At 42.4% G+C, this 19777-nt stretch overlaps 1 protein-coding gene across 8 annotated transcripts in view; it reads left to right on the plus strand.

Annotated features, from left to right (window-relative positions):
* Positions 1–2410: 2410 nt before the first annotated feature.
* GREB1L (GREB1 like retinoic acid receptor coactivator) overlaps positions 2411–19777 on the plus strand; it is a 144189-nt gene continuing 126822 nt past the window's right edge. For all 8 annotated transcript variants that reach the window (XM_069779127.1, XM_069779128.1, XM_069779134.1 and 5 more), the window contains exon 1: positions 2411–2593. The gene's annotated coding sequence lies outside the window, so the exon portion shown is untranslated. The remainder of the gene's footprint in view (positions 2594–19777) is intronic.

The raw sequence follows: 19777 nt of genomic DNA on the forward strand, positions 1-19777 counted from the left end.
AAAAATTAAGTGTACAACTTAGAACAGGCAAGGTGGCAAAGCTTTAGGACTTGATCCTAAAGCCTGATCTGACTAGGCAATATGTCTTCAATTCTGCTTTCAGCTAAATTTTTAGCTATCTATTGTTAAGGGTGATATTATTAGCAACTTTATAAATACACAGATACCAAGATAGTTAGGCTAACGGAGGTAGCATGTGTTCAGGTAATCCACAGCTGAAGCCCAACTCTAAGCACTTCAAGCATGTGAATAGTCCTGTCAAAGCCAACTGATTTAGCTATTTGCATAAATATTACATAATCTCAGAATAAAAGTAGCCAACAAACAAACTAGTTGCAAAGCTTTATTTGGGAGGTACCTTGTTTTTGAAAACAACTGTGACATGAGAACGTATGTAAGAAAGTTGGAAAGTTGAGAAGTACCAAAGTACTACAGAGAAGCACCAAAGAAGTTCGTAGGAAACCTACTTCCTTTGGTATTTCCTACCAAAGAAGTTGGTGGGGAAAAAGTGTGTATCCAGAAATATAAATTCATATGGATGGATAAAAGGCAGTGATGTATATATATGTGTTGCATAATCTGAGATGGCTTGAATATTCTTTCCTGGCAGGTTTGCTGTGAAGACTGCATAATGATGCACCCCAACCTTTGGTCTCTAACTTATCTACACAGATATGCACACTCATTACTACAGTTCTGCATCCCATTCAATGAAATGAAGTGCCAATCAGCATGTCATAAAAAATCATTGCTTCAATTAAAGTAAACCAAAACAGAACCTAATAGTGAAAACCTCCTTAGTGCCTATCAGGAGTGTGATTAATGCAGAAAAAGGCTAACTTTGTTGAACGTTCAAAACCATCTACGTTATCTATTAGACAGACCTCCATTTCTCATTTCTGGACTGAGCAGCAGTACTGCAGTGCCACACCACTGCTGTGCCATCTCTACTTTCTCCAAGAGATAGGGACAGGTTTTTCCCTGCCACTTTTTGATGGGAAGTCTCATTATCCGTGGTAACGAGAACACTCACTAGGATGCTGGAACTTAATATTTTAGCCAGCAAATGCAAAAGAAAAGGATGTGAGAAAAGTACTGGACATCTTTTTCTCAATGTCACACCGCAGCAGGTTCCTGTCAAAGAAAACAAACAACACTACCACTTTTTTTGTTGCTGTCACTTTTTTCTTAGCTGTTGAGGCAGAAAGATAGGACACTGCATAAGATTGAGCCCTACAGTCCCGAGAGAAGAAAAGGGCTTTCTGAAAAGCTCTTAAGAAATATGCCTTTTGAAAAGAGAAAAGTGAAAAAGAGAGGAGATCGTTCATATGGTAGCTTAATCAATCAAAGGTAAAAGGAAGAAAATGCAAAATGGAAAAGTGAAAAAGAGAGGAGATGGTTAGTATGGTACCTTAATCAATCAAAGGGCAAAGGAAGAAAATGCAAAATCATTTTTCCCCAGTTCAATGGATATTCACCCTCAGAGCACCCTGCTGTATTTCTAGTCTCCTTCCCACGCTCCTGCTAAGTCCGACCTTCATCTTTACACACACTCAGAATCCAAACCCGCTGCTTCCCCACACAGACTCGGGCTCCATTTACAGCTTTAGATGTTCCAGATCCTTCTGTTTCCATCCCCTCCAACACACTAAGATCCCCTCATCTCCCTCATCTCTACCCGCCTTGCCTTGAGCTCTGTTCAGTTTAATCTGACACAAGTATGTGTACAGCACCCTTCTCAAGTCCATTTCTGGCATCCTCCTAGCACAGTAAACTCCTTCAGCTTCTACTTTACCGCTCTTGCACTAGCTCCATTGCTAGCGAACCCTGAAACAAGACATGAGGTGACCCCTCCAACTTCAAACTGCCCAGAGCCCTGACCGGCCCGCACCGCGGGGCCGCCTCTTACAGGGCAGTGCAGGCGGCGATCCCAGTGCCTCCCCTGGCCGCCGAGCCACACCGGATTTCTGACAGGGTTTCGACGCTTCCCAGCTGCCTCCTTGGCTCCCCTCCGTGCAGGACCTCGTCCCTTCACTCCCAGACTGGAAGCACCCCAGCTTGCTCTCTCCTCACCCGAGCCTCGGCCGCCACGTCCCAGATCTCCCTGCCCTCCGCTTGCCTCCTCCACTAACCCCTGTCCAGCCCAGCGCCCGTTCCCGACCCATCACCTCAGTCCCCGCCACGACGCGGCCACCTCCCTTCCCAGCCCCGCCGTCCTGTCGCCCGGTGGACACCCCCTCACCTGAGCGCGGCACCGCCGCGGCCACCGCCCGCTCCCCTCGCCCGCCGCCCCCCCGACCCCTCTCCCTCCCCGCTGTCAGAGCAGGAGGGGCGGCCACCTGCGGGTCCGCCCCATTCTCCTCCCCTCCCCTCCCCTCCCATCCCATCCCCTCCCCTCCCCTCCCCTCCTCCCGGCGGAGAGAGAGACCGAGACCCGGAGGGAGACGGTGGCACCGAGCAGGACTGCCAAGCGCAGTTGCTCGGTGTGAGGGGAGGGAGGGGGGAAATTGAAAAAATTAAATTCAATTAAAAAAAAAATTGAGGGAGGAGTGGAAGGAGAGCGCTTCAACTTCTTCTCTCTCTGCCCAGCAAGGTAAGGGAGCGGCGGGGGGTGCTGGCCTTTACTTCGCTTTCTCGCCGGTTTCTGGGGAGGGCACAAAGGTAGCGGGTCGGGGCGGCAGCGGCGCCCCTCTCGCTGGGTCGCGCTCGGTGTCAGTCACCTCGCGGAGCGCAGCACCGGGGGCGGCGGCGTGCCGCGGGCTGCCAGCGCCGCGGCTGGTTGCGGCCGTTGTCACTGGCGGGCTGCCGGTGCCCCCCCCGGGTGGGTTCCAGCCCTTTGTTACCGTCCTTTCGGACCGGGGCGGGGGGGGGAAATGACCTCGCACCGACGGGGCAAGGGGCGGGTGGGAGAGCCCTGGCCGGGCGGCTGCGGGAGCAAAGCAGCCCATGTGGGCGGGCGGGCGGCAAGCAGCAAAGCCCCGAGGAGCGGGGGGGAGGTGGTCGCGGGGGGTGCAGGTGGTTCTGTCGGAGAGCGAGCGAGCGGGCAGGCGGGCGGGCGGCGAGCTCTGCCGCCTCGCGCTGCCATGCGGGCGGCCGCCGGCAGGGGGCTCGGCTGCCTCGCCCTCCGCGCCCGGCGGAGGCTTCGCCTGAGGCGGGGGGCGGGGTTGGGGAGCGCCGGCGGTGGGCAGCCAGGGGCGGGGGGGAGGTGTTGTTGGGAGGGCATTTCTGAACATATGCCGGCTAGTTTTCTGGTTTTGAGGAGGGGAGAACGGGGCGCCGGGTATCCTTCCCGGGGCGGGGCGCGGGTGGCCCCTGTCCCTGTTGCGGAGGGGCGGCGGTGGCCGCTGGAGGCGCGGCAGCCCAACGGGCGGTAACGGTCGTGCTGGCGGGCACCGAGGTCGGGCTGCCGTCGCGGGCCCCATCGCCGTCGGCCCTTTGGTGATTCTTTCACCGTGGTGACGGCCGATCGACAGGTCTTGTTTGCTCTTGTGAAGTAAAGGTAGAGGGGGGGAAAGTCCGGCTGCGATGGACCTAGCGCCGGCTCTCCAAGGCAGGGTCGCCCAGCCGCCCTCGGCAGCGGTTAGGTACCGCCGGGGTTCGGCCCTTCCCTCCCCAGCGCTTCCCCTTGCTCTCCTGAAATCTCTGAAAGGTGAAAACTTTGTTTAAACCGTAGGATTTCGGCCAACCCAGAGGGTGGGCCAAGGGTTACTGTTTGTTTAGGCCCCAAGCCTGCAAATACTTACCTGTATTCTGAAATTTAAGAATTACCAATGGTCAGATGGGTTTAAAGCACAGGAGAATTTTAAGTTACCTGGTGGAAAAATATTTCCCATGCCTACTGCTTGTTAGTATGTTTGCTTTAAATACTCCGACCTTTTTTACAGAATTCCTTTTGGCTTTGAGTTAGTGACTCTTACGACTTTTCCACTGAGCTATATTTTAAGTATTATTGAAATAATATTTCACATTTTTCATACTTTATTGATACCTTGTTACAAAGAGCTTTTTAAAACATTGAAATAAAAGGCTGCTGAAGAAGAAAGTGCTGTCTTATTTTCTGCCTAGGAATAACTGAATTTATTTTTTTTTACAATTATTACTGTTGTTTAGAGCTGAGAGTGCAGTGAGTAGGTACATATTTTAGTTGTGAATATAGTTGTGTATGTGACCTCTGAAAGGACAGCTAAAGCTTTCTGCACTTCTAAATACTGTAATGAACTCTTAAGTTGGGTTTTTATTAAGGAATATCCCCTCTAAAGAAAAAGAAGGGTGGGTCTTCTGTTGATTGAAAAGCTTAATACATATGCACCATTGGGATTAAAAGAAATTTCTTTGAAAATATTAAACCTTTTCCTGAAGAATTTATTTGTGAGTAGGACGAAAGCACTTATGGAGCTGGTGGATTAACTTTTTAAAATACCTTTAAATTCCTTTGCAAGGGAATAAGGATTTCATGAGGATTCTCAGAGCTGTTGAGAAATGTTTATTTATTCCTTGTTTTAACACTTGTGGATTTTGAACACATGCATGCTTTTTCTCATGTATTCTCAAGTATTTCCAACAAAATGCTCCAGAAAGTCAATGAATAATGTTCAATATGTGCCTACCTCTTTAAAGAGTTGGGTTCCAAACCCTGAAGGTTTAGCTATACATCTGTTAATAGGATAAACAAAACCATACACTGTATTTGTTATTATTGGTAGTGTTTGTGCAAAACAAATTTTTGGCTAAGGTTTTTAACAGAAAAGGAATTTAGTTATAAAAACCAATATGTACATACCAGGAATTTTTGTTAGTTGGGTTTGGTTGTAGATAATGTAAGAATCAGAAATAGTAATGATTATTTGGTAAGGCAGTTTTTAAGCCCAGGATAGGCAACCTGATTACTGAGCTTTTATTGGGATAATTAAAATATGTGAAGTTTATTAAGATGTCATGAGGACATCACAGATGAAAGGAGGGGTGATCTGACTATGTGAAAAGTTTGTCTAGAATGCAAAAAAGCACATTTGGTCCAAGGTCTTCTTAAACACATAACTATTGGCATTGATATTTGGTGGTTCAACAAGTCATGTCCAAAGTATTTTGCAGATACAAGGAAGAAAAAAACTTTGTAGTGTAATTTAGGAGACTCTAATTAGTCGCTATGGAATATAGGGAATGAAACTATTTTTTAAGGGAAATCTGGAAAAATGTCTGTACTGTAAAATATACTCTAGGAAATCTTATTAATGATAGCTAAAAAAAAAGAGAAAGTTTGAATGCATTTCTCTATAATTTTCAGTGTTCCTAGGAAATTTCAAGTGGGCATAGAACTGTAAGGATTTTACTTTGAGCAGTGTAACCTTTTGTAGTATCTTTCATATTAGAGCATTTTAGAGTAGTTTTTAAAAGTGCTATTATGCATTATATGGTTCTATACCATATGTTTTGTATTTAATTCTTTGAATGACCACTAAAGTGCAGCCAACTTTGGGTGAATGTGGCAACTGTTAACTAGCGCTTAGCAACAGTGCACAATAATCAAGACAGGAAGTGAAGAAGAATACCATGTCTAATTGAAACTACAGGGGGCATTTAGGTAGCTAGGATGTAATTAACAAAACCTGGAGCTTGGACATGATATTAAGGCATCACATCTTTAGTCTTGTAAAAAGGATTGTGAAATGATTAATGTAAAAAACATTTCAAATTCTTGGTTTTATACCTCAGATGGATAGCCTCTTTGAGACATACGTGTTTTGCCTATTCTTGCATAATCATTTCTCACACATAATGCAGAAGACACGTTTTCCTTTGCTTCTAAAACAGAATTGTGGGAAGGAGGACTGTTGAGAGAACTGACAAATGAAGGAGTAATAAGCCTTGACATGTTGACAATGATGTCTTTTAGAGAATTAGTCCCATGAACTACAGGTCATTAGATATAGTAAGTGATTAAGATATCTCTAATATTCTGAAACAGGTAACTGGCAGACATAAAACACTACATTTTTACAATTAATGTGTTGTTATTTTCTTTAAGAATCATTGACTTTCCCCAAATCCTGTCTTGTCATGACATTCCTTAGTGTTGTGAAGAGTGTTGCTTGTAAAAATATTTGTTCAAAACACTTTTGCCTAATACAGTTTCAGTTTCATTTTTTAAAAATGTCAAACCTGATCATTTTGTTTCATGCTGTATTCTGTGTGGAGATATATTCAAAGACCAATTTTATGTCTTGTATATCCCGAACGCATCTTGTTTCTAAGAACTCTGAAGATATCCTCACATAATAAGGAGAGAACTAGTAAATGAATTTTAAGTGAGTCATTACAGAGGCTCATAACAGTATAGCCCCTGTTAATGGATTTGAACTTGCAGGTAGGTAGTGAAGATGGCCCAAAACCAAGGACCCCTGCTGTGAAGGTGCTTATAGTGGTGAACTACCCAGTAGCATTAGGCTCTTAATATTTTAATAGAATAATTAATGTTTTTATAATCCAAAAGAAAAAATGCAGAATATCTGTTGGAGGAACTTGTGGATGACAGAAATTTGGAACAGTGTTTATTCACAATGGGAACAGCCAAATCTTGTTCACTGTTGTTGTTGGCTTGGAAGTATCAAACAGATGTATGGAGCTCCTTATAGAAATGACAGGGTGGATTGATGGGCTGAGGCCAGCTGTATGAGATTCAACAAGGCTAAGGGCTGGGTCTTGCACTCAGTTCACAACAGCCCCATGCAACACTACAGACTTGGGGAAGAGTGGCTGGAAAGCTGCCTGGCAGAAAAGGACCTGGGGGTGCTGGTTGACAGCCGGCTGAATATGAGCCAGCAGTGTGCCCAGGTGGCCAAGAAGGCCAACAGCATCCTGGCCTGTATCAGAAATAGCGTGGCCAGCAGGAGCAGGGAGGTGATTGTTCCCCTGTACTCAGTACTGGTGAGGCCGCACCTTGAGTACTGTGTTCAGTTTTGGGTTCCCACTACAGGAAAGACACTGAGGTGCTGGAATGTGTCCAGAGAAGGGCAATGAAGCTGGTGAAGGATCTAGAACACAAGTCTTAATGAGGAATGGCTGAGGGAACTGGGTTTGTTTGGCCTGGAGAAAAGGAGGCTGAGGGGAGACCTTATCACTCTCTACAACTACCCGAAAGGAGGTTGTAGCAAGGTGGGTGTTGATCTCTTTTCCTGAGTAGCAAGTGATAGGACAAGAGGAAATGGCCTCAAGTTGTGGCAGGGGAGGCTTAGATTGGATATTAGGAAAAGTTTCCTCACCAAAAGGGTTATCAAGCATTGGAACAGGCTGCCCGGGGAAGTGGTTGAGTCACCATCCCTGGAGGTATTTAAAAGACATGTAGATGTGGCACTTAGGGACATGGTTTAGAGGGACTTGGCAGTGTTAGGTTAATGGTTGGATTTGATAATCTTAAAGGTCTTTTCCAACCTAAATGATCCCATGATTCTGTGATGCTAAAATGTAATTATTTTTGTTTTGGGTGACTCCTGAAGCCATGTCAGCTGGCTTCTGTTGTCTTACTTTGTCATATAGTAATGTCACAGCTTCTGTGAAATTCTTCTGGGACATGAGAGGCCATAGAGAATTGTAGAAATGACTGCTTTCATTGAAGTGTATTTAATGTAATTCTCACTGAGTTAGCATTTGAAGTTCCATGGCACTTCAGAGGTTTAATAAAAAAACACCCATATACCTGATCTGAAGATCTTGCAGCATGTATTGTCAAGTGCTTTCATTAATTTGCATTTAATGTTTAATTTTTTTATTGCAGTTATACTACAGTAACTAATAAAATGTTTGTAAAATATAAAAGATGGGAAGAACTCTGTTGTGACATAAAATCACCAAGAGTGAGATGACAGGGCGCAGCCTGAGTCAGTATGACAAGATCTGATAGAAATCTTCAATTAATATTCCCCATGTAAGGTTTTAGAGAGGTTATTTTGAGGTAGTTTTTCAAACTGATGGAGCTATGAACAGCAAAACAGTGTGGGCAGACTTAAGGTACTGTTACTTAAGAGATTACCAGACATCTGTCATAGTGGTTCCATGAACAAGCGTGGAGTCGCTAGTTTTATAAAATGCTGTGCAAAGATCCTTCTGTTCTCTGTCACCTACCTCCATCATAGTCCGTAATTAGCTCTTTTCAAGACTGTTGGCATGATCTGAGCAGAGCACTTTGAGGCAAGTTAAGAAGTTAGTTACTGAATGTAACTGCAGTCTGAAACGCACTCTATGAATAGTGTTCATTTTTTTGTTTTGTTTTGTTTTTTTCCTTTTTAAATGAGGACTCATCTGTGCATCGCACCAAAAGTAATAGGACTTCCCTGGAACATACAGTGTGAAGTTAAGGTTAGTTACATGGATAACTGTTTTAAACTGATGCATTTAGGGTGGCAAATGCAATTAAACATTTTGCTAGTACCTCTGTCATTTTGTACTGAATTCTGCTGCATCTTCTTCTGCAGCACTGACTTCTCTGTTGAATGGAGCGTATACCACCAAAATTTCAGATGAATCAGTAGCCTTCTTTGGAAGACAGTATAGGCTGCTGTTTTTCTCTAGAATCATACAGCATTTAAATTTGACTTCATAAAGAAGTATTAGTGTGCATATGAAACGTTTTCCCTCTAACATTCTACATATTTGAGAGATGCTTCCCCCCTCCCTTTCTTTTATAATGCTACCTCCAACTTCAAAACTTGCTTTCTTGTAGACTCTTGTGTCTCTAGACGTAAGGAAACTTTTTCTGGGAGTTTGATAATTTAATTATGCTAATTTGGTGGAATTCCCCCCCCCCCCCCCCCCCCCCGTTAATTCCAGATGTCTTTTAAAAGATAGAGATGGTTCATATGCAATTTTCATGACAATGCTCAGTGAGACTATGTGTACTCTTGAGTTGTATGGTCCCATCCTTGTGTTATCAGTCCAGTGTAATTAGTAGAGTGTTTGGAAAATGCTGTGTGCCTGATCCTCCGCGATCTGCCTAGTAAAGAGGAAATGACCACTTTTTAAAAAACTGAAATGTGGCACAGTGTCCTTGGCTTAGCTCTTTGGAGCTTCCTCCACTGTACTAACTTCAGAGAGATTTTGTAGTGGTAAGGAAGAGCAGTTGCAATAGCTGAGTTCACCTGCTTCTGATGCTGTAAGGAATCTAAGCAGCTACCTCTTTACACTGGAGTCATTGGTGAAATAGGGAAATTCACAGCAGAGTTTCACAGTTGTTACTGTTGCCTACCCATGTTACAGATGTCTCAGGATGAAGAGCCTATGTGGCAAAACCTTGTCTTGATGGCTGTCAGTTTGGGATTTGCAGAGACCGAAGTGCTCCATTCTCTGTCCTGAGCCTTGTGTCCTTCCAATGCTGGTAATAGTACTTTGTTGCTATTAGTTCTTTGCTGAGTATCGCCTTGATAAGGTGTTGGTTGTAACATGGTGATTTACAGTGTATGATTGCATCTCAGTCTTGCCATTCAGCAGATCATGCCACCTACTTTTACTGCTTTTGTTCCTGCCTCACTGACCATCTCCCTGTAGCTTGTCAGGAAGCCCCCCAAATTCTGTGTCCCTTTAGAGCCTTAGGTGGCTTTAGTCTCCTTTCCTTTCACCATTTGCAGTCCACTTTGAGAACAACTGTTTCATAAAAGCAGCTTAATCTTGTAATTTCTTTAAACCACTTACATAGAATCAAATTCTTAGTGCAACTAGGTGATTCCTTTGAGAAGACTGGGAATTAGGTCTTGATTTTTACAGCTACAATGCCCTTCACTGCATCAAGAAAAGGGAAACAGCTTCCTGCCAGTTATGTTGTATGTGATATTTAAGAACATGGTGGTTTCCTAGTCTTGTAAGAAATGCTTTCAAAAATTAATTTGTATAGATGAAATGTTAAGACACTGTTGTTGTTATTCTTTGTAATCTTAATCTCTTAGAGAGAAAATTCTGGCTGTGAGAACAATAAGAAATTAGGTAGATTAGCCAAGTGATCAGTACCAGCTCACAGAGGAGCAATTTTGAAGAAAACCTAAGGGGAGGGGAGGGAAAGGGCAAAGCCATCCAGGAAGACTTTAATGCCTTGGATAGAGGCACACAGAACTACCAATGGGGTGTCTAAAAGCAGAAGTTCAGAGTGGAAAATATGCATATCCCCACAGTCCTAATTGCAGCAGTTTCAGCAAACTTTAAAGTTTAGCTCTTGCCAATTTTTTTTTTTTTTTTTTTTTTTTATTAGGAGAGTCATCTCTTAGTTTCCAAGCCTCTCAAGGAGGGGGAAGATGACTTGCCTGCCAGATTGTTATTTCGCCTTCTTCCTCCAGGTCCGCAATCATGATTTTTGCAGATGTGGGAGGCAAGTTGGATTTCAAGGCCATCGAGATTAAAACGTTAGCTGTTGCAAGCTTTTGTGTCAAGAGCTATGGAATCTTTCCTGTGAAACAGCAGGACATCTAAACATACAGATTTTTTTTGTTTTGTAGCATTAACTTAGTAATACCCTTCTTTCTTACTATGTGCCTGAGGGTGTTTTGGGTGCTGCATGGAAAATGCATAGTCAGTTGCCTCCTCCAGAAGTCCTTTAAGCTGTAGGCTTGACAAACTAGGGAGTGTAGTGTGGATGTGTGTGCGCGTGTACATATATATATATATGAAAGGGAAAAGGACATGAATTAGAAATGCTGGGGTCTAATATCATAATGGTCCAATGTCTTAATGGGTCATAGGATTCTTTAATGATTGTTTGGCTGAGATGGCTTATATTAGTCTGAACTCTAGCATTGTGTTCACCATTTGCCTTTTTATGTATGTATGACTAGACCAGGAGTTTTTAGTCTGTGACACTAGTAATGTTATTCAAAACAGTATGCCTCAGAAGCTCTTAAGCAAAAGCCACCACCAAAAAACCACTTAAATTTTGAACAGCAGATGTGACCTTGTGGCAGAAAAGGCTGAGGGAGAAAAAAAAAAAGGCAGCATTCTTCTGGCTGCTCTCAGCTATCATAATGAACAGTGTTTGCTTGCTGACTGTCCAGCATGGTTGTTTTATTGAGAGATGCCTTGTGCCTGGTGGCTGTGCAGATGGATGCTCAATTTTCATCTGCAGCACAGCTGGCTAGCTTTCTGTCAAACCTGCCTTTGGGGTGATTCCAGTTGTGATGTGGATTTGGTGTAGAAAGAGGGAGGCTGTGCTTGTGATACGGGTTAAGCACTCCCCTTACACAGTGCAGTGTATGTTTTCAGCTCCATTTGCTGTCACTGTAGTAAATCCATTTCTGATTATGTGCTAAGGCCAGACAGATAAACTGCTTGAGTTGAACTTGTGAAGATGCATGTGTGTGTTGCCAGAGTTCCTCCCACTGAAAAAGGCAAATCTGTATAACCTGTAGGTTCAGGAGAGTTGAAAATTCATCCTAACGTTGTTGCTTTGATGTCTGTTTAAAGCGGGGGGAAAAAAGGTTTTCTTTTGATCACCATGTTTAATGGATGCTGTCCCAGCAGAGTAATAAATGAGAATTGGATCTGGGACTTACTTTCAGTAAAAGACAGTATTCTTCCAGATGCTTTTTAATTGAATAGTCCTGTGAAAATGGGCTCAACTTTGAATTCAGTAACAGAGAGAGGAATGCAACAGATGCTGCATAGTTTTGATACTTCCGATGTCTGATGATACTGATATCTTAAGCTTGTGTTCCCTATTCTGATTCAGCATATAAACAAGTACAGCATGAACCTCAATGTATAACCTTGACAGATGACCGGATCGTTGCTTTGTAGTTCATTAGTAGTTTGTCCAAATTGCAAAAACTGCATATTGGGAAACAGATAAAGTATTTGCATTGATAAAACATTTTATTTTCTTTGAGAAAAACTGTATTTTGTGCCTCTGACTTTTTAAGAAACAGACCTTCAGTTCTTGTTTCATTGTAGTCTAGCTGAGAATTACTGAGAATCTCACATTTAAATCTGACAGGTTAGTAAGTCAAAACTATTCATGCAAATCAGCCATGAACCAAAATACATCAGAACAGTGTTTTATTTTCACAGGATTTCCAATGTGGCCCTGCTTTGAGTGTGAGGTTGGACTCGTTGACCTTCAGAGGTTCCTTCCAGCCCAAATTATTCTGTGATTCTGTTTTTTGTTATAAAGTGGGGTAGTACAAAAACCATAAACTAGGCAGTATTACCTATTGGTAAGATACAGCTTCCTGAAACAATTCATCTGGCCCAAGGACTTTGCAAACATGCTCAAGGAATAGGCTACTGGCTGTGTGAACTGTTTTGGTAACCTGCTTTTCGCCCTTTTCTTTCTGGCCATTTTTCTGCTGTGTGCTAGATGTACTTTCTGTATGTCATCAGAAATATGTGCTGATTGCCTATCCAGTCACACATATCGACAGAGAGACACAATGAGTTCTGTTACTGGCAGCTGTTCACTGGTCTTGTCATGTTACTGGATGGCAACCCAGAAATGGTCTGGTGATTGAGGCATTGCTGGGCATCTGTTACTAGGAAGGCTGCAAAGATTGAGTGACTCTGTAAGAGGTTGTTTGGCCTGTCTGGGATGGAAGATTGAGCATCAAAGGGTAATAATGATACCTGATGGATTGGCATTGTTGCATTGTCTAAAATCAGTTTTTCTAGATTAATAATGTTCATTATCAAACATTTTACTCCAAGGAAACTTTAAAATAAGCCCAGTACTATTAATTTTAAACCTTTTAATGTGTGTTTTATTTTAGTCCTGAAAAAGGAGATATTTGTTTATGTGATTTCAGTCAATCACTTCTACTTATTATTTTGTTAGCTGGTGAGGTTTGGGAGCTGCTGTTCTCAATTACATGCCCTTATGCATCTTTCTGATAACTGAGTTGTATGTGTGTCCATATGTTTTACTGTTCTGGACATATTGATTCTTATGTGATGATTCATTATGTGGGTTGCAGTTTCCCTCTAGCTGCCATATTCTAGCTGAACATACTCCATATGTACAGGAAAAACAGCCAAGTGTGGAAGGAAGGGGGTTGTGCTTTTTAGGTCCAATTAAGGAGAGAGGAATGGAGGCTGGATAACAACATACGTTTTCCTGCTCCAAATGATTAACTGAATAAACCTTGGGAAGTTGAAGTTTTATAAAAAAAAACCAGCAAGGGGGAAAGAACAACTAGAAATTGGCAACTAGAGATTGGATGTTCTTTGAGAAACTCAATTTTAGGAAGAAGTTGACTGCCAAGTTAACAAGGGCCAGAGAGCAGAACTGTTTTATGATTCATAACTAATCCTTTGCCCCGAGGACAGAAAATGAGTGTATTTGAGGCCATATGCCTGGAAGGAGGCTGGCCTCAAGATGAATTCATTAAAACAATTCTGTCCTCCCTGTTCTTAAGTGCAGTTCATGCTGGGAGGGACTGATAAATTTCTCATTAAAAAATGCTTGTTGAAAATGAGGTCTATTCTGTGTGTTGTCACAGTGCCTTTCTGATCTGGAATAAATCACATAAACCGTGCTTCTTTCAGCCAGCATGCAGAGATAAGAGAATACACTGGTGACTATACTGTTGTCTTATGTGCCAGGAAAAATATCCCCAGACTATGAATACGTAAGGAGAAAAGAGTTTAAGAGAAATAGCCTCTTTTGAAATGGATTGATGTCAAACTCGCAAGTAAACAGTTAAATGCAATGTTGCCATATAGCCATATGAAGGATAATATTCAGGTTGTGATTTTCTTTGTTTTGGGAATGACCAGAGCAGGTCAGAGGTATCTGAGGAATGTTCTTGTGTTCTGAACACGGCCAATTGCTATTATGTTCCATGGCAAAAAAAGATGGAGATTTGTTTGGATCATTTACAGACATACTTTTTTTTTTGGCTGGAAAATGGCCTAGTTCAAGGTAAAGACCCAAGTTAAACTTAGGATAATAATAGATTGAGTTAGAAGACCTAGAATTCTAAACTAGCAGTTTGAGAGCTAGAGAATCCAAAGAAAATCTGTTGTGATTTTTTTTTAAGAAAAAGATACTGGAAAGCAGGCTCCTCAGACCTCACTTCATAGAATCATGGAATTATTGAGGGAGATTTGAGGTAAACTTGTGTCCTTCCACATTTTGAGCAAAAAATGTGCAATGTGTCTGGTGATTCCACCTTGGCCAAGGAATACGGAAATTTCTTTGGTTACTGAAGAAAAGCACTATGGCATACTTAAGAGGGGAAAAGGAAACAACCTTCTTTCCCCTCTTATGTGGTTATCTCTCTCTTACCATGGCAGAGCGGTGTGAAGGACATATATTTGTGAATGTAAGAGAAGAGGCCTCTTCTAAAACTATGATAAATGCTTATGCAAAACTACAATGCAGGTTTTTTTTCCCATATGATGAATTATGTACTGGCATGCAAAAAGTATGGGGCTTCTGTTGCCATGGTATATTTCACACCATTTACACTGATGTTCAAAAAAACCAAAACCATCGCAGTCCATAATTCATTTAACATGCTATAGCCAAATTACTAACATTCATTAGAGAAAAATTGTAGTTTTTTCATATCTTATTTAGCCAAATTCTGAATGTGTTAGAAAAACGGGTATATCACTTCCTGAATAACTCTGGGTTAACTATCATTGCCTGCCTGATCAGAGGCAAAAGTTTCAGTCAAGAATTGGATTTCAGCTACATGGCTCTCACTAATCTGTGAAGAAGCAAGGAAAAACAGCTGTAAAAATGTTGATGTTGGCCATGGATTTACATAAATAACAACTTGCTTTCACTTGAATGCTCAGGGTGGTATTACAGTGTGGACTTGGGTCTGCAGAAGATCTGGTTTTACTTTGGAATTCTGCCACTGAGAGAAGACACATGGCTTCTCTGCACCTTGGTTTCCCTATGTCCAAAACAAAGATGGTGGTTCTCCTGGGAGTTTTTTAAGCACTATATTGCAGTAATGATTAGCTGTTACAGTCTTCTATGGCTGAACCTAGAGGGCCCTTAGTTCAAGTCTCCTGTCAGGACCTTGGGCTGCTGAGCTTCATGCTTCTGTCAGTAAGCTTTAGACATAGTAAACCAAATAGTGTTCTTGGCATGCATACAAAGTTATTAATTTGGCTTTTGTGTTCAAACCTTCTATTTAATTTCAATTAACTTAATTTTAATTAATTGAATTTAAACGTCTCAGTTGCTGGTTTCCCTGTGAGATCTGGTTGCCGTGTGCGGAGGGCTGGGGCAGCGTCTCCACCGAGATGGCTTTGTGGTGAAATGGATTCGAAAGTCCAAGGCCCTTCATCTGCAAAGCAGCCTGCGGCAGGGGCTCTGTTTACCCACCGCAGTGGTGCTAACCAGCATCTGCGTTGGTATTAAAGGAGTATATGAAATACGCAGTGAAAATAGGCTATACTGTGTCTCACAGAAGGTCTTCAGCTGGCTAAAGCAAGTGATAGTTGAGGAGGGAGTAAATAAAGCGTTTGCAGGCCACATGCTGTCACAATCTTTCCCCTCCCCCCATACTCCCCCTCTTTTTTTTTCTTTTTTTGGGGCCATATGTTTTAGTAGTCTAAGTATGTGTCAGTGGTAATCCAGGCTTTGCGCTTTTAAGGGATGATTACCCAGTTTGTTGCCAAAGTGAGACTTTTTCTTCCCCATTTAATTTTTGTGAGGGTCCTAATTGTAAACTTTAAAAAAAATAAATTATTTTAGTGCAGATTACTCTTTGTATGACTAAATTTAACTACATCTCTCTTTGCGGCCTGCCAGCCTGTTAGCAGTTTGTATGATGGGGGGGTCAAACAAACCGGTTTGTTCTCTGGATGCTAATCTGAATTTCAGAGCCACTGTCCTTTACCCCCTGGTTCTCTGCTCCCCTCCCCCTCCTCCCTCCTCTCCACAAACAGCCACATCGGGTCCCTCTCCCCCCCCCCCCCCCGCCTTCTTTCATCCCCTGGCCCAGCAGAAAAGTAAATGTTTAATATCTTTTCCTACTTATCCCATACCCTGAATAGCTGATTCTCACGCAGGGTGGTCGATGTACTAGAAAATTAATGCTCTGAAAAGTCAAATTATTTGAAAGTCTGCTGGTCTGTATGTTACATTAAATATACCATGGTGCTTTGGGGGGATTAAATTTTTATGGATTTTTATGGGTTAAAGCAGGTACAAGGTTTTATGATGACTTTTAAAAAAAAAGGGTCACCTCTTCTGTCAGGGTGTGATCAGGGTCATGTCAGTTTTATATGAAACAGTTGTCAGGAATTCTCCTCCTCCAGGGAGTCATTTCTCAGGTCTCTAGTGAACCTTGGCCGAACATGGAGGGGTTACTAACTAGCATTGGACCCCTGCTTGTAACCCACCTTCATGGTAGCTCTCATAGCATTATTACAGTTAGCCACCTTCTTGTGTGAAAAAAGGGTAGAGTGTCTAGGGGGCATGCAGAAACACATTGTCATTGCATGGAATAAACCCTCGTACCTGTTATTTAGAAAATAAACCCACAAACATACCTCCCTAGTCGATTGAAATGTATGTGTGTCGGGGAGGAGGGGAATAACACGTAGGAAAAGATTTATGCCTTCCTTTGGGCTGTTGCTTGGTAACAGAAAATGCCTCTTAAGCCTATTTTTGGAGAGGGGAGGGGTGAAACTTGATTCAGTGACCATCTGTCCCGAGCTGGTTGATTTCCTGTTGAGCTCTCCTTTGTTTCTGTCAAACAATTGATTGTTACCCTTTGCAGATAAGAATACTGTTGGTGACATTGCCCTGAATCAGCAGGTTGGCTTGTGGCAACCACAAAACAGACCTATTAATTTTTTTTTTTAACGTTTAAGGGGTTTTGGTTCTTCCAAGGCCATTAACTGGTTTTGCTGGGGTTTATTTATCTGTGTTGTGGTTTTGTTTTGTTTTCTTTTCCTCTTGGGGAATGCCCATAAGTACAGTAGGCAAGTGTAATAAATGTAATTGAAACATTTTTTAAAGAGGATGTAATAATGCCCTTTTTTAGTCTGAAATCGTTGAGAAAAAACAGCCACGGTTTTGGGCCCATTAAGCCTTTTGGCAGTGGGGGGGAGCAGAAGTTAATTGAAGTCACTATTGAAGAAATCCCTACTGTTTCTGTGAAAACAAAACCCAGATTCTTAATTGCAAATGCAATATTTGCTATTGTTCTTGCTTAATTGTCAGAAAGTCATTCTCTGTTAGAGTACTTCCCGATGCTTGCTTAGTAGTAGGGTGCTGGATAGATTTGAACTCCAATTAGATTATATGTAAGTCATCTGCTTTATTTATATTGCAGAAGCCTGTATTTTTCCTTTAGTTTTATGCATGCAGGGTGCAAGGTGCATGCACGTGCAAATATGTGCGTGTCTTCTGTAGCTGCCATTATTTGTTAAGCATACCAATGCTATTTCCTTCCCTTCCCTGAATTTCAGCATTCAGAGAAGAGGTTCATAGTTTCAGGTATCTGCTGAAGAAAAAGTAAGGCATGTGTGTCTAGAGGAGACAGGTACTATCTGCAAAGAGAGAGTGAAGTCCCTCAATGCAATAGGACAATGATAGTCACTGTTATTTCCTTCAGTCAGTGAAACTCTTTCCTGGAGTATTTCCATGATGCTGCATTACAGAGGGGGGCAAGAAGGAAAGAGCTTCAATATAAATGCCTTGGTATCTTACAGGTCTTTGCTTATTTGAGTTCAGCCTACTTATCACTCAGTAAATGAAATTTGGAGGTAATTCCCAAAGGTCACTTAACAGAGTGGAAGGTGTTAGAAAAGTTCATTTCCCTTTCTCTTCTATTTTTCCCACATGCTCTCCAGATTGCTTTCCACAGGTAGACGAGCTGTTGTCTGCAGCTTTTCAACATGGTCCTGAATGTATTTTGGATTTGGCTCTTTTTGAAGTTGGTGGCAAGGTACCTACTAAACATTGATATAGTGGATGTAGGGTCAGGCATACTTGTGTGATTTCCTTTCTTTTCAAAGTTGCATGTGGTAATTAAAAATCTGTGATTTGGCTTAATAAATAAAGAAGGTTCATATCAAACCGTGTGAATGAGCCTGTGTGAGCACTGTGGCTTGCTGGTCGATTAGCCCTTGCATCGTCCTTGTTGGTTGTCTATTTCCTCACCCCACCCTCAGCCTTTCCCCCTATTTTGCTGCTGTTTGTTGGGTGTACACTGGGATCTGGCAGAGGAACTGATCCACTTGAAAAAAAACTTCTTTTTCCAGATTACTTTTTAGGTGGATCAATTCCTTGATCCAGTTTACCACTGAGTAAAATGCCAAGCTTGGCTGGTGCAGTGGAACACATAGGGGTGGAAGTGATCAGTACCGAGTAGAATCTTTTTTTACCCTTTTTTTTTAACCATTAATGCCAAATGTACTCTGAGGTGTTTTTAAACATGCATCCTCTGTTAGGTAGAGAAATCTTACTTTGGGATTAGTTTAGAAATTTTGTACACTGAACTGGTATACAGACATCACTTCTGTAAAATTAATTGAACATGCATATGTGCTGCTTTTTGCCGCCCTTTTGGTAGAAAGCGATAGGTACCACCAACATGCCTTTCAGGTATTTTCAATCTGTCTTGAAATGACACTGAGATTAAAAACACATTTATAGAACTAGTGCCAACTAGGTTGATGTTTGGGGGCCAGGGAGTTTAAACTTGGCAGTGAAGGAACTGTTCTGACCTGGTTTGAGAAGTGATTTGAGAACTGATTAAAATTTTTTCTTCTGCAGAACTGAGTTTCTGTAAGGAAAAAAAAAAAAAAACTTGGGAATTTTATTTCAGGCTTGAAAACTCTGTTCTAGATATTTGGAACAGAGTTTTGTGTCTGGCATAGAGAAATTGACAAGTGGTGGTTCTGCCCCAGGTTTTCACTGTTCCTTTAAAAGAGTGTTACTAAGCTGTATAGCTCAGATTGTAGGGAACTGACAAAAAGTCCAGTTCTCCCAGCATCTGGGGTGAGCAGTTGAGACCATGGCCTGTGCTGATGACAGAGCAGGTAGAATACAGGCCTGCACTTACCTTTGTGCTTGGTCGGGTCGGGTTGTACTGTGCTTCTCCTGTTAAAACAGGACTGATGTGTCCTTTGTTCCCAGATAAAAGCAGCTACAGATTTGCCAGTCAGACGGCACAGTGCCTGTGGCCTACCTTACACATGGGAGGGCAGTAATTCTAGAAAGGGAAGTAGGTGGGAGACTGGTATCTGCTTGGGTTCACCTTCTTGTGTTGCTGTTGCAAGGATGGAATTATTTATGTGTATTGTTTTACCTTCTCCTGAATGCAGTCAACCAGAGTATGAGCAATGCTATTCAATGTCGGGGTATTCTGCAGGGGTTTTGTTTTGGGAGGGGGAGCACAAAGGTAGGGTCATGATCAGCTGCTTTTCCATACTGGGTGAGTTCATGTACGCTCCTCACATACGTCATTGTTACAATGCTCCTGTTGCAGCTCTGACTCAGCCTCCATTTACGGAACTGATAGCAGTGCTGTTCTTAATATGAGTTTGAGACATCTCTCTATCCTGTGATAAAAAGACCTGTTTGTGGGAGAGAGTTTGGACACTGTAGCAATGACTTCTTGCTGTAAGGAGAGGAATGATGCTATCCTTTCCTCCCCAGCCCACACCCCCCAACTCCAAAACCACATGCATCGAAGGTGAAAGTGCTAAGCTTCCCTTCTCCTAGGAAGCTATGGCCATCAGTACCACTGACAGGCTTTCCAGAGAGAAAGCAACAAAACAAAGGTTTTTAGGGAGCCTTTTGTTTCCAACAAATGGCTTTCTGAAGCCACTAAATTGA

The sequence above is a fragment of the Haliaeetus albicilla genome, chromosome 3 (assembly GCF_947461875.1).
Source record: "Haliaeetus albicilla chromosome 3, bHalAlb1.1, whole genome shotgun sequence".
NCBI classification, from domain to species: domain Eukaryota; kingdom Metazoa; phylum Chordata; class Aves; order Accipitriformes; family Accipitridae; genus Haliaeetus; species Haliaeetus albicilla.